We start from the raw sequence: 14,177 nt of genomic DNA on the forward strand, positions 1-14,177 counted from the left end.
TCATCAAAAAAATGTATTTATTAAAATAATATAGGCACATTTATCAAAAAAATATACATTGAATCTCAAATTTTCATATCACGAAATGTTTTACATAAAACATCGAGATTTCACTGAACTTTTTCGCTTTTTGACATAAAAAAATACTTATCATGTATCCCTTTACATTTTGTCTTATGAATCTACAATGAAAAGTGTGACAAAAACACTTTGTTTGAACATTTTTACACTGCCGCCATGATAGATTTAACCCAAGAAATTACCTCATAAGATGGCACGCTTAAAATCGTTTGACACTCAGTCTATGTAACTTAATGGTCTAAGGCTTTTATAAATGTTCGTTTTTGTACATTATAGTCAACATTTTAAAGGAACATTTTTTTCTGTTAAAAAAAAAAATTTCAGTAAAATCTTGTGATCATTCTAAAAAATTTTGTAATAAGTTTTTCTGAGTAGAAAACCCCCAATCAGTATATTCCTTGAATATCAATGAATAAACCTATTAACCTTAAAATGTATGAGGGGCCTTGCCATCTTCTTTCTCAATACTTTTGAATAACGATAATAAAAATAAAAAACAAATTTTCTTTCATTGTAATTAAAAGAGAGTTTGATTATGATTAGGCGTATCAATTTGTATATAAATGCAAAAAAAGAAACAATGTATAAAACTTTTGTACAATAAATGCACAGAGATAATAATATCAAAACAATGGAGATAGCGTGGTACCTTTTAGCTATCATATTATAGTAAGTACCTATTTAATAAATAACACTGGTGATTGTCAATTAAGTTTATTTATTTATTTGTTTATGGGATAGAAACAATAATACAACAAAAAAACTAAATAAGAAATTAGTTACAAGAATATAAACCACATTCATTAAAAATTTATTTATTAAAAAAAAAAAACTCGTGAGCAGCAGAACACCATCACTAAAATCATATTTCCCCCTCATTATATATTTCTTATTAAGGTAGTATATTACTTGCCTTGGCCTTAACTAGCGCCAAGGCAAGTTAAGACTTGTGGTTGAAATTATTTGTACCTTTGATTTTCAACTTTGATGATGAATTTTTTTATAACGTCATGAATGTAAAGAAAAAATAAGTAATATACAATTTTTGATGATGATACAATTTTTCGATATCTACCTTGGTTTTCAAAATATCGGAAGCTAAAAAATTAAACAAAATTTTCAATTTTCAATATTTTGAAAATTACTCCATATATCGAACGGTTTTATTCTCACTTTTCGTCTTAATATTGTCAAGTTCTAACATAATTCACCATCAAAATTGGAAAAACATATTTTTTTAAATTTGTGTCCCCACTACACCGTGCTCCTACATCCTTAATTAGTCGGCCACAACAGGTTTTTTTTGTTTTAAATTATTTATTAAGGTATTAACTTTAATTTAAATAGTTTTTTTTTTACTTTCCACCGACTAGTTTTGGAGAAATCTATGAAGACATATCATCCATCTACCGTTTTACCATAAAACCTATGTTAAATATGCCTATTTTTGAAGCCATTTATTTATTTAAGTAATCAGACAATAACTCCCCACCCTTCTTCTAAATTTTTCAGAATTTATTTAGACTTTGTCCAACTTCATATAAAAAAAAAGCATGCTTTTTTTATTTAAAATTGCCTTGGTGCTCGTACATCCTTAAAATGTTTTGAAACCATGAAATAAAGAGTCTATCTAAAACTGCAGTAAAGGAGACTAGAAAATTGGCAGCCCCATAAGATACATCTAACTTATATAGCGACTTTCAAAATATGTTTGAAGCTAAAGAAACCGCAAAAAGGGATATGGAGCTTTGGAGCTGCTTGGGGGCTTTGGATGTTCACTACTTTTTGGCTTCCCCAGCAACCTCGTTTTGTTAAAATGAGCTGACATTCTGAATGCAGGGTTGTTAATTAAACGAATCGTTGTTATAAAAGCGGGACTGATTTCAGCAGTTTAGGAGAGATTCTCAGATTCCCAGGGGAAAACTGCTTGTTTCGAAGTTGAAATTGCACTAGTGGGTTGAATTTACATATACATATATCACATATCTCCAAAAATCCCTAAATTGTGTTCTGAGAATCATGAAACGGTAACACATCTCAGTGCAGTGAGTAAGTCTATATTTTTGGTGAAAATATGACTAAAAATCAAACACAATATATCTGTTTTTAAACTATATTGATAGAAAGTTAGTTTTCATACCGAAATTCAAAAAAGAATTTTATACCTTAGTATTGTCTGAATAAAAGATATTGATATAATAAATTAATTTCAAATTCTGGCTGTTATCTGCTTTAGACACTAGATTTTAATATTTCATTTTGGTATCGGCTAGGCTGTTGAACCGTAACCAAAATAAAAATTAATCATCAATTTGTTATGTATGTAAGTGAAGTTATGAGTTTTGCATTACCATATAAGTGAAAGCATTATTATAATTAAATAAAAATATGAATCACTACATTGACTAATAACAATAAACAAGAAAATTCATTAGCTAGACATCACTAGCTAATAATAATTATTAGCAAGCTACGTGAATATTTATTTATTCTTAACAATTTGTGCTAAAGAAAAAATTCACTCAAACTCACAAACTGGGATTGTATTTTCATTAAACAATTGTACCTTACAGTTGTCAGTACCTACTTTTTGCTAAATGAAGAAATTTTCGAATACATACATTTTTATACCATGTATATGAAATATACTAAGGTATACTAAGTTTAGACCCAAGTTTACGTAGGTGTTCATAAAATCACCTAATTAGTGAATTTCCGGTTGTCTGTCTGTCTGTCTGTCGTCTGTCCGTCTTTCATCACGATAACTCAAAAACGAAAATAGATATGAAGCTGAAATTTTTATAGCGTGCTGAGGACGTAAAAAGTAAGATCGAGTTCGTAAATGAGCAACATAGGAAAATTGCGTCTTGGGTCCGTAGGAACCATCTTGTAAACCGTTAGAGATAGAACAAAAGTTTAAATGAAAAAATTTTGTAATAACTTTTACTCTAATTAATATTTTTGAAAAACTCTTTCGCAAGATTACTTTTAGCAAATAAAATAATCCGTTTTCACAGTTAAAGCTGCAAAAATATTAATAGTTAATTTGTTTATAACAAATTACTCGGCCATATTTTGCAAAAAACGACCTTGATATTCGGATTCAGCAGAAAAAAATACGCCGAAAACTCATAGGTCGTTTTCGTGAACCTCAAGTGGCCACGAAAAATCTTACATACAAACATTGTAAGTTAAATAAAAGTTGGTAAAAATAGTCATAAGTACTAACATGCGATACCTATACACATGCCTTTGTTAATTATATAGGTACACATCATCTTAATTAATTTTTATAAAAACTTTTAATTAATTGAAATGTTCTCACATTAACTTTTTGTTGTAGGTAAATAATACGTTAACAGGTTGTACGTCCGCATGTGCTCCTCATGTTAATATAATCTTCAATTAGTATCTTTAAGTCTACCTGTGTAGTATTCTTTTTTTAATTTTTTTTAAATTAAGTACTTTCTTATGTATTATCAAGTGTGTATGACGAGTAGACTATCGATGGTGCATGACTACTTAAACAAAATTCGCAAAACTTGTACATTGCGTTAGCGCTAGCGGTACAAATAATTATTGATGTCTAGTATCGTTTTACAGAACAGGCAAGGAAAAATATTTAAGGAAAAACAACTTTGTTTACATTTTAAATGTAAAATGGTATGGTTGATGTTTATTGGTGTATTAAGGTGCAAAAAACCATGAAATAGTATACAGGGTGTTCTTTAATTGATCTTGGAAAAGTATACTACAATATTAAGCTCATTAAGACGAACGAAAAAGGTCTTCACCAAATTTAGATCCGATGCGTACTTTTCGAGATATTGTTAATTGAACAATCTATAAATCCATCCAATCAAAAAGCACTTAGAGTAGAGTTTAAACTCCAAAATAATTTTTTTAGAAAAAACTTCGAAATTTACGATAACCAAAACAAACGGCGGTCGAACGGTCGCCATAAATTGATATTCAACGCCGTTAATACATTTAAACAATTAGCTCAGTCAATTGTTAATTTTCATTTGTTATTTCTTAATTGAAAAATATATATTTATTGAAAAAATGCGTTTGTGATATATAGTGAAGCAGCCTGTACTATAACAAATATCCCGCATGTCTTGTAAGAAAAAATTATTATATATTAATTTAAAAAGGGAAAGGTAACTTTTTCATTTAATGTTTCCTTAAAGGAAATATTTACGATAAATAGAAAATAAAAAAATTCCAATCAATTAAACATTCATTCATGCAGAATATTTCTCAACTGATATTTTAACCGTACGTGAAAATTTTATAGTGTTTTAACTTAGAACTTCCAAGACACATAATATAATAAAATTTATTGCCAAAAACATTTATTTCAATTTTTTGTACACTTCAGGTCAAAGTCCTACATAATAATACTTTTAATAGCTTTTACTATCGCAACACATTATACCACCAGATATATAGTGAATCTGTACACTTCAATGGAAAACGCACATTACGTATTTTCATTTGACCCGATAGAAAAAAACGAAAAAATTATACAAAAGCCGGAACTCGAACTCGGATCCTGGCTCAAATTATACGTAACCCCTTCAAGTCTTTATTTGTATGTTTGTGTATACAAAACTTTCACACTTTGAGTAGTGAATTTGGGGATGTTGTCTAGCAAAGTGGGTAGTTCACAGCTAGTAAATTTATATTAAAACGTTATTATTTATAACTAAAAGTTGTATTGTTTTATAAATAACAACAATCTAACATTAATTATCCTCTATCTTTTAACAGTTACGAAAATTGGCTATTGCTATAAAAACTATCTGTTTTTTCAGCATTTAAGACGATTCCGCCATTTCCATTTTTCTCTTAAAATCACACGATCTTTTAATCTCTAATTGTTATTTGAAAAGATAGCGGCATATTTTGAATTTTTAGCACATTTCTAAAAGTAGGTACGTTTGACCTTTGAAAATACCACCATTTAGTATTCGTATCACATCAAAAATTGCACTTACATTAGGTACGTTTGACCTTTAATATACATAAATATTATGTATTTGTAGCACATCAAAAATTGCCCTTACATTCACCTAAATGACCTGAATGAAACTGGAATTAACAAGTTCTTTATAATAAATATTATTTCCTTTAATAAAAATGTTGTGAAGAATTATTTAGTAATTAATTTTTAATTTTTGGGACAATATTATTAAAGCATAACGGTGAACAAAAAAAAAACAAAGTTATACCTATGTTGTTGATTTTTTTTTTTCTGTTTATCATGTATAAATTGTATAGAATGCGTTTTTAATTTAATGAATTGTAGGTACTAGTACTACAACCATAGCATGGTAGGTAAATATAAAATAAATTAGTCACGCAAAGTGCTTCAAGAATATATAGCAACAACCGACACTCATAAAAAAAATGGGAAAAAAAGGAAATTGATATTTAAACAAACAAACAAAATAACTACAAAAACTCTACGAATTATTCCACAAAATCTTACCGCAAAAACTTAAACTAGCTAGTGACATAATATACAAGTGAGTAACTTACTTTCTTTTTATTTATAGGCAATTTTATTACAGATATGATACACAAATTACATAATGAACAAAGATAAATCTTAATATAATTTCTCTAGCCTGTGTTTTCCTAAGAGATATATTTTTAAACCGTGAGATATAAAATGAGGGGTAAATCGTGAAATTTGATAAAGGGATATACAGGGTGTCCCATGATTAACGGACACCCTTGTTGCATCAAATAGAAAATACAATTCTGAGACGAAAAGTGCTCTTCCATTTTTTGATTCAATGCATGGATAATTAGCTATTAATTAAAATAAGCAGCCAATCAGAAGCGCGCTATATAGGCAAGACAGTGTTAGAGGGGGGAACGAAATAGTAAGAAACTGCGAGTGAGACGCAACCTTTAATTCGGATACAAAATGTATATCACAGAATATATGGTAAGTCCAATTGAACAGGACAAACAATAGCATAGTTAAATCAAATAATTAGACTATAGAACTATATCTATAGTCTAAAATATCCAGCAAAGCTGAGCGGTAACAGCTAATTTAAAATAAACAAGTAAAAACAAACAATTGACTGAGTTTATTGTTGAAATACCCTGTATAGAATGTGTTGAATATTAGTGCTTGCATTATTTTTTTTATAAATTAGAAGAGTTTAAAAAATCAACACAATATGGCGGCCATTTATTTGGTTTTCTAAAATTTTCTATAATTTTTTTTTTCGTTTTTCGAGAATACTTCACTAGTTGAAACTACCTGTAAATTTTCAACTCTGTATCTTTTACAGTTTTGGAGAAAATGGACCCAATCGACCTATGTTTCTCATTTACGAACTTAACATCACTTTTACGTCCTGAGCACACTCGTTTTTGGGTTATCGGTTCACAGACGGGCAAACGGACAGACAACCGGAAATGGACTCTTTATGAACACCTATACCGAAATTTTGTTGATAGTATCAATGTTTTTAAGCGTTACAAACTTGGGATTAAACTTAGTATACCTTGATATATATTACAGGGTATAAAAATAATAATTACTTGTGACTTCAACACGTAAGTCCAATTCGCGCTTGACCGGTGTTTTTATACCATGTATATATGAAATATACATAGTATTATAAGTTTAGTCCCAAGTTTGTAACGCCTAAAAATTATGATGCTACAAAAAAAAAATTGGTATAGGTGTTCATAAAATCACCTAATTAATCCATTTCCGGTTGTCCGTCCGTCCGTCCGGCCGTCCGTCTGTGGTCACGATTACTCAAAAACGAAAAGAGATATCAAGCTGAAATTTTCACAGCGTGCTTAGGACGTAAAAAGTGAGGTCAAGTTCGTAAATGAGCAACATGGGTCAATTGGGTCATGGGTCCGTAGTACCCATCTTGTAAACCGTTAGAGATAGAATAAAAGTTTAAATGTAAAAAATGTTCCTTACAAAAAAATAAACAACTTTTGTTTGAAACATTTTTTTGTAAACATCACTGTTTACCCACGAGGGCGTTAATTAGGTACAAATTTTATAGTATGTATTAATATAGGAATATCAAAGTGAATATCTTTTGTTATTTACATGACGTCAAAAAAAACAAACGATTGCGCATCAACACTTGCGCATTATATGAGAATATCAGTTAAATATGTCAGATATGTATGTATGTGAAATGTGACAGAGTTATCAACACTGCCTATACATGGTATTTCAACAATTAACTCAGTCAATTGTTTGTTTTCACTTGTTTACTCTGATATTTCTATTGTTTTTTTAGTATATATTAACGGGCATTATTTGTGATATAGTGTCTGTATTTATCATGAACTCACCAAAACAAGGATTTGCTTAAACAAAATAAAAATTAATTGTTCTGGTTAATTAAGTATGTTTTACTATTAATGTTATGGAAATTATTGAAATGGTTCTTTCACTATTAGAAAGTACAGATAAGAAATTGACAATATCATTTCAATTGAAAATTATCAATTATTTCGATTTTACTTTTAAAATTATTTTATAAACTAGTTCATTAAATTAATACGAATGAAAAGTCAAAATCAAAAGCAACAGCATTGAAAATTCATGTAATATCACAGGAAGCAATTAACTTTAGAAAATTTCACATACAATAATTATTTTTAATTGTTAGAAATAGGATTCGATTAACCGAATACTATTATTGAATAACCGATTTCAAAGTAGGTATTCCAAGGGATTAATACATAGATTCCTTTTGCAAATAGAAAATTTGAGGCCCATAAAATTTTTGATTGCAATATCATCTCAAACATATATGAAAAATGTTTTAGAAAAATCTTTGAAAACCCTAATAAAATAAAAATGTTTCTACAGAACTCCCTTAATAGATCAAAATTTAGGAAAACATTAGATTGAACTATATTTGAAAATCGATCTTGCTTAAGATATTTCGATATCGATGTGGTAAAAATGAAAATGACACCAAAATTTATTTTTATATATCAATTAATAAATTAATACGCGGGAAGAATGATTATAACATTTCGAATGAATAAAAATAAACATAGTTTCGGATTCAGCAGAAAAAAATACACCGAAAACCACAAGCCGTTTTCGTGGATCCCAAGCGGCCACAAGAACCGGCTCAGATGCCGGAGTACTGATATTAGAAATATAGAGGACCAAATTAATTAAATTATAATATTACTCTTTTACGTGCAAAAATTGATATATCTACAACCTGTTTCTGACAGGTAAACTTCGGGGGTTGACATATATATTTGAGTAGTACCTACCCTATGTTTATTTTTTCATGGTTAAGTATTTGGTATTCATATTAAATAAAATTACTGAAAATTAATAGACAAATATTTGTGACATCTGTTTTAAAAGGGGATAAATGCTCCGATAAATGCTCCAAACGTGCTCCACTTTCTATTAAAAGAGTTTACATACAATAAAAGAAATTTTGGATCAATTTCATTACCTGTATCTCTAAAAACCATTCTTATACTCTACTCAAAATTTTATTTGATAAATAAATAAATCATAAAAATATTGTTTGCAATATGGAGCAATCGAAAATTTACGGACTATTTCTGGGACCACTATTTCATAATAAATTTGAATTGTCTGTAATATTGATTTCATAAGTTAATTCAACAAGCAAAACTATAATAATTTAGCATTGAATTCTATTTCAAAAACCCACACATGCATTTCTAAAAAAATAAAATTCCAAAATATGAATCAAAGTATTAAAACCTACCTATATAATTAATCGGCAAACTAAATTATACAAAAGCACACATAACAATAATTCACAACACTTAAACCGCTAAGTTTTTTTTAAAATTAATTAACACTAAAATGTTATTTAACAATTTATTAACACAAACGGCATTTTAAAATACATTTTCGAAATGCACTTATAAAATCATTCATATAAAATGCAACAGTTGTTTGCTGCGTTATGTTTGGTAAGAATATCACGGACTTCTGTTATTTTACAATAGTTGAATGTTGATATTCTTTCACATTGGTTGTGGCTGGTTAGTACTTGAGGAGTAGGAAGGTTAATTTTTACCTTTACACATGTATAAGATACAACTAATTCAAAGAATATTAAACCACTACATATAGATAAAAGTTGTGAAGAGTTCCTCGTAATTATAACGATTTTTCGATAACGTTTTTGATTTTAAAAGAAACAATCTATTGAGTATTCCACTATTTTTGAAAAAGTACTTCAAAATGTTGATTTTGCTTATAAAAAGCCACCAAAAATTTATTTCGGAAAAATACACACGCTTTCTTGCCAAAAACTTAAATTAAATTTTAAACCTTTTTTAAACTGTCAAAAATGCGGGCATCCAATTTGATGACGTAATATGGGTATCACTATACGAAATAACACAAATAAGTTTGACAGATATATTCATAGACATCTGATTATAATAAATATAAATACTTATTATCTATGTATATATTATACCCAGCTGTCTACACTGAACTAACTGATGGTCTATGACCCATACCGCTATGACATCACAGCAGGGCTTTCCCGCGTTTTAGGTCACGTGATATACAGTTTAAAAATTACGATTTTTAATTTTAATATTTTAAAAAATGTGCTTTTATGACTCGAAATCAGAATATTTAAGTATATTTTTATATAAATTTTAACTTTTTTCAAATTTCATGATTTATTTTTGACTAACGATAATACCCTATTGCTATAATTTGTCCTTCGGTTTTTGAAAGAGGCCTATGAACAAGAACCATACACATATGTTCTTACCTATGAAATATACAGAAGCATTATGTTGCTGGTTCAAAATGTAACCAGTTTAATCTTACCACATTTTTGGAGAATGCAACAAAATCTCTTCCGATTGAGCTTAAATTTCTTTCAGATAATCTGTGCTGCTAAAATAGTAAGTACTCGAATTTATTCTTCTTTTATACATATGAAATGTTTTATCGAAAACTATTGACTAACTGACGGATAAACGCACAACCTAAACCGCTGATCTTAGAAACCTGAAACTTGGAGGGTATGTTCTTGGTATGACGTAGGCACCCGATAAGAAAGTGAGTGAAAGTTTTCCAAAATTCTAGCCCTAAGAGAGTGAAAAACGGGAGAAAAGTTTGTAAGGGGTAACGTGATTCCTTGATCCAATCTACTTCAAATTATCCATAAACATTCATTGATGGAACGCGGATTTCGTATTTTATTGAAAATTATTTTGGGGTTGATTTGCATCGAAGTTGATATAGATGGGATTGCTGTACTCAAAACTTCGGCTAATTTCCTGTAATTTGATGGGACTTTTCACAAGAATCTTCTTTCTAGAATGATTACTGTAAGGATTTTTTATGCAAGAATTTGATGCGTGACCACTGTTATTACGTGTTTGTAATAAGATGAAAAGTATTAATTAATTGTGTCTGAAACATTCAAAACTTAATTACATTTATAATAAAACTAGCTGTTAAACCCGCTTCGCTGGGTTGTTTTTGCACATTTAAATATCAAAATTGTTAAATGAAAGACTTTTTTTTTAATTCTCTCTGTGTGTACGGAACAGTAAGATTTTTTAGGCCGATCCCAATATTATGTCTACACTCTCTGTGTGTACGAAAAAGTAAGGGAAAGATCGATAGAAACCCATGGAACATTCCAGAATATTCGAGAAAGTTCTAGAAAATTCGATAGAAATCCATAGAACATTCCAGAATGTTCGAGAAAATTCGATAGAAATCCATAGAACATTCCAGAATGTTCGAGAAAATTCTAGAAAATTCGATAGAAATCCATGGAACATTCCAGAATTTTCGAGAAAAATCGAAAGACACATCTAGTGAAAATTGTACTATTGACAGTGGGGCCTATTGTACTATTAGAACTATTTTTTTTATCTATTTTCTATGAATTCCTAGATCATTTTTAATTCCACCCCCACCAAACTCCCTTATTCACAATGGGAGCCTAAGGGCTACCCAATGACATAATCCCCTACCGAAGGTCAATGGTTAGTTTTAGGGAAAATCGGGGACATACAAACAAACACTGTCTTTTTATATATATAGATTATTGATGAAACTTTATTCAGTACGCAACGTAAATCAGAATCTTTTATGCTTGTCTTAAACAAAGATAACAAACAATATTATTACCAGGTAGGTACTTTCTTTATCTCACCTACATAATTTGCCATACATGGAAATTCCAATACTTCATACATTGTTTACTACATACTACGTCACATATGTTGTCGCTGATAGTTTTTTTAGGATACTGTACCAAAAATATTTAAAACAAATTTTATTCATAGAAAAAAATGTTGACATATTTTTGTATAAATGGAAAAATTTATAAATCATACAAAATAGAAATCTTCAGAAAAGTTTTACTTTTCTAACTAATTCAAATCATTTTCGTATGAAAGGAACACAAAGATTTTGTTGGGAATCTGCTGAACGTCTAGCAATCTGCCCAGCAATTCTTTTCACTCTTACATTGATTAAGAAGTTGCAGCTTAGCCGCCTTAATGAAATACAAAACGCTAAGGACAGTTAGCTTCTTCATGCTTTTCACGCAACTCTGGATTCTGAATAGTTCATACGGCATTCAAGCCTCGCCATGAATGTCTGTTTCATTGATTTTTTTTTAAGTCTCATATACAGGATTGTTTGGTAAGATATAAGTGGTAATATCTTACCAAACAATCCTGTATATGAGACTTAAAAAAAATCAATGAAACAGACATTCATGGCGAGGTAAGCATTTTTGTTTAACGCACTGACATCAGTGTTTAAAATTAAGATATTCAAATACATATAAACTTGGCGCTCAAAATAAACCGTGTTCTCAGAAACCTTAAGATTTAATAACATTAGCGCTCCTGCTTATAACCCTCTAAAATAAGAGTTGTTCCATAAACCAAGAAAATTTCAGTCAATTATACGGGTTGTGAATAATTATGGACTGGTCAAAGATTTCAGTTACTTAACCACGCTGGCGTCGTTCACTCAGGTTTTTTTTAACGTATTTATGCTTTCAGAACTCGAATTTCGAAAGTGGAACCTCAAAAATCGCCCAAAAGTTTCGATCAACATTGAAAATAAGATGTTTTTGATAAACAGAGAATTTTCTGATATTCCTTGAGATTATTGAAAGCAAAAAAATTTTCTATGTTTCTAAATTCCTTAGTTTTGTGGATAAAAATTCGCAATATTTGAAATTTTTTTCGTATTTCAACCGCTTATTATTATTTCAGTAACTGTTTAACTTTTTAACCCTCGAACTAAAAAAGGGGTGTTATAAGTTTGACCACTATGTGTGTGTCTGCCTACCTGTCTGTGGCATCGTAGCGCCTAAACGGATGAATCGATTTTCTTTTGTTTGAAAGATAATTAAATGGAGAGTGTTCTTAGCTATGTTTCAAGTGTTAGTTTAGGGTTCCGTACCCGATAAACCTAAAAATTGACGATGATATTTAAAATCGGTTTGGAAAAGGTTTTTAGGAAAAAAGGTAATTTATTGGAGAATGTTCTTAGATATAGTTCAAGTGAGAGTTTAGGGATCCGTACTCGAAAAATTAGTCGAGGGTTTTTTTTAAATTTAGTAAATTTCACTTGTTTTAACTTAGATAGGCTTAAATGTTTCGAGAATCGGCCACTGGAACCCTTTTGGCGCCAGAAGCTATGTCTTTTTTGTAGGTTCTCGTAAATGCGGCGTATTGTAAAAAAATAATCAATTGCTAATTGCTTATTAAAAATAAGCTCTGGCTGTAATATTTCTAAATTTTGCTTAAGTTTGTTTACAGTAATTTAACTATGACAACTAATGAGCTAGTACGATTACAGATAATATTTTTTCAATTTTAATTGATTTATATGCAGGAAATCATCAAGATAGTCTCAGAATTATATTTCAAATATAATTAACCTAGGGAAAAACTAATACATCAAGAAATTTTATTAAATAACTCCATTTAAATTGAAAAAATATGTATTATAATATGTATAAAAATAAAACAAAAAAACTTGTAAAGTTTTATTTACATAACATTAACAAGTTCACGGCATCCGGTACTGCATCAGTTTATTTCACATTTATTTAATTTTTTTTAATTCACTTTTTTGTATCAGTGTTTTATTAATGTTTGTTGTTGATACAGTATCATATGTATAAAAAGACTCTTTGGCTTCATTTCCGTTATGGCTCGTTAATACAGTTCATCATACAAAATATAAATATGTATGAAATAATTGAAACCAACCAAACGAATTAATTTCAAAAAATTTAAAATAAGTTGTGCAAAAAACAAAACTAGAACAAAATACAAATTATATATTAAATTGAAAAATTGCAATTTTCATTTCTCATTTTGGTTATTTATTTAAATTAGTTTTATATACAGTATGTTTACCGATCTAGGCACCGATAAGAGACAAAAGACAATTTTTTTATGACAAAAACTATATTAATTAAGGATGTACGAGCACCAAAGCAATTTTAAATAAAAAGCTTTATTTTTATACCATGTATACGAAAAATACCGAGGTATACTAACTTTAGTCCCAAGGTTGTAACGATTAAAAATATTGATGCTATGGACAAAATTTTGGTATAGGTGTTTATAAAATCACCTAGTTAATCCATTTCCGGTTGTCTGTCTGTCTGTTATCACGATAACTCAAAAACGAAAAGAGATTAGTCTTGGTCCCGTAGGATTCATCTTGTAAACCGTTAGAGATAGAACAAAAGTTGAAATATAAAAAAATGTTCCTTATAAAAAAATAAACAACTTTTGTTTGAAACATTTTTTCGTAAACAGCACTGTTTACCCGTTAGAGCGCAAATTATGCGCTAATTTTATAGTATTTATTATATGGGAAAACAGTTATATATGTGTGACATGTATGTACGTGTAATGTGACAGAATAATCAACACTTTCTATATATCGTATTTTAACAATTAACTCAGTCAATTGTTTGTTTTCACTTGTTTTACCATAAAATTAGGAAAATTGCATAACTTTCTAAAAAAATTTTTGTTAGTTTTTATCAAATTGCAATTTTATT

General features: G+C 29.1%; 1 protein-coding gene across 2 annotated transcripts in view; it reads right to left on the minus strand.

The window, feature by feature from the left end:
• The window catches only part of LOC123290767 (CD109 antigen-like), a 32,648-nt gene extending 23,493 nt beyond the window's left edge, over positions 1 to 9,155 (minus strand). The window contains exon 1 of one of the 2 annotated variants that reach the window (XM_044871070.1): positions 8,853 to 9,155. The gene's annotated coding sequence lies outside the window, so the exon portion shown is untranslated. The remainder of the gene's footprint in view (positions 1 to 8,852) is intronic. The other variant, XM_044871069.1, reaches the window with a different exon arrangement.
• Between the last annotated feature and the right edge of the window lie 5,022 nt (positions 9,156 to 14,177).

Source organism: Chrysoperla carnea, chromosome 1, assembly GCF_905475395.1.
Source record: "Chrysoperla carnea chromosome 1, inChrCarn1.1, whole genome shotgun sequence".
NCBI classification, from domain to species: Eukaryota; Metazoa; Arthropoda; class Insecta; order Neuroptera; family Chrysopidae; genus Chrysoperla; species Chrysoperla carnea.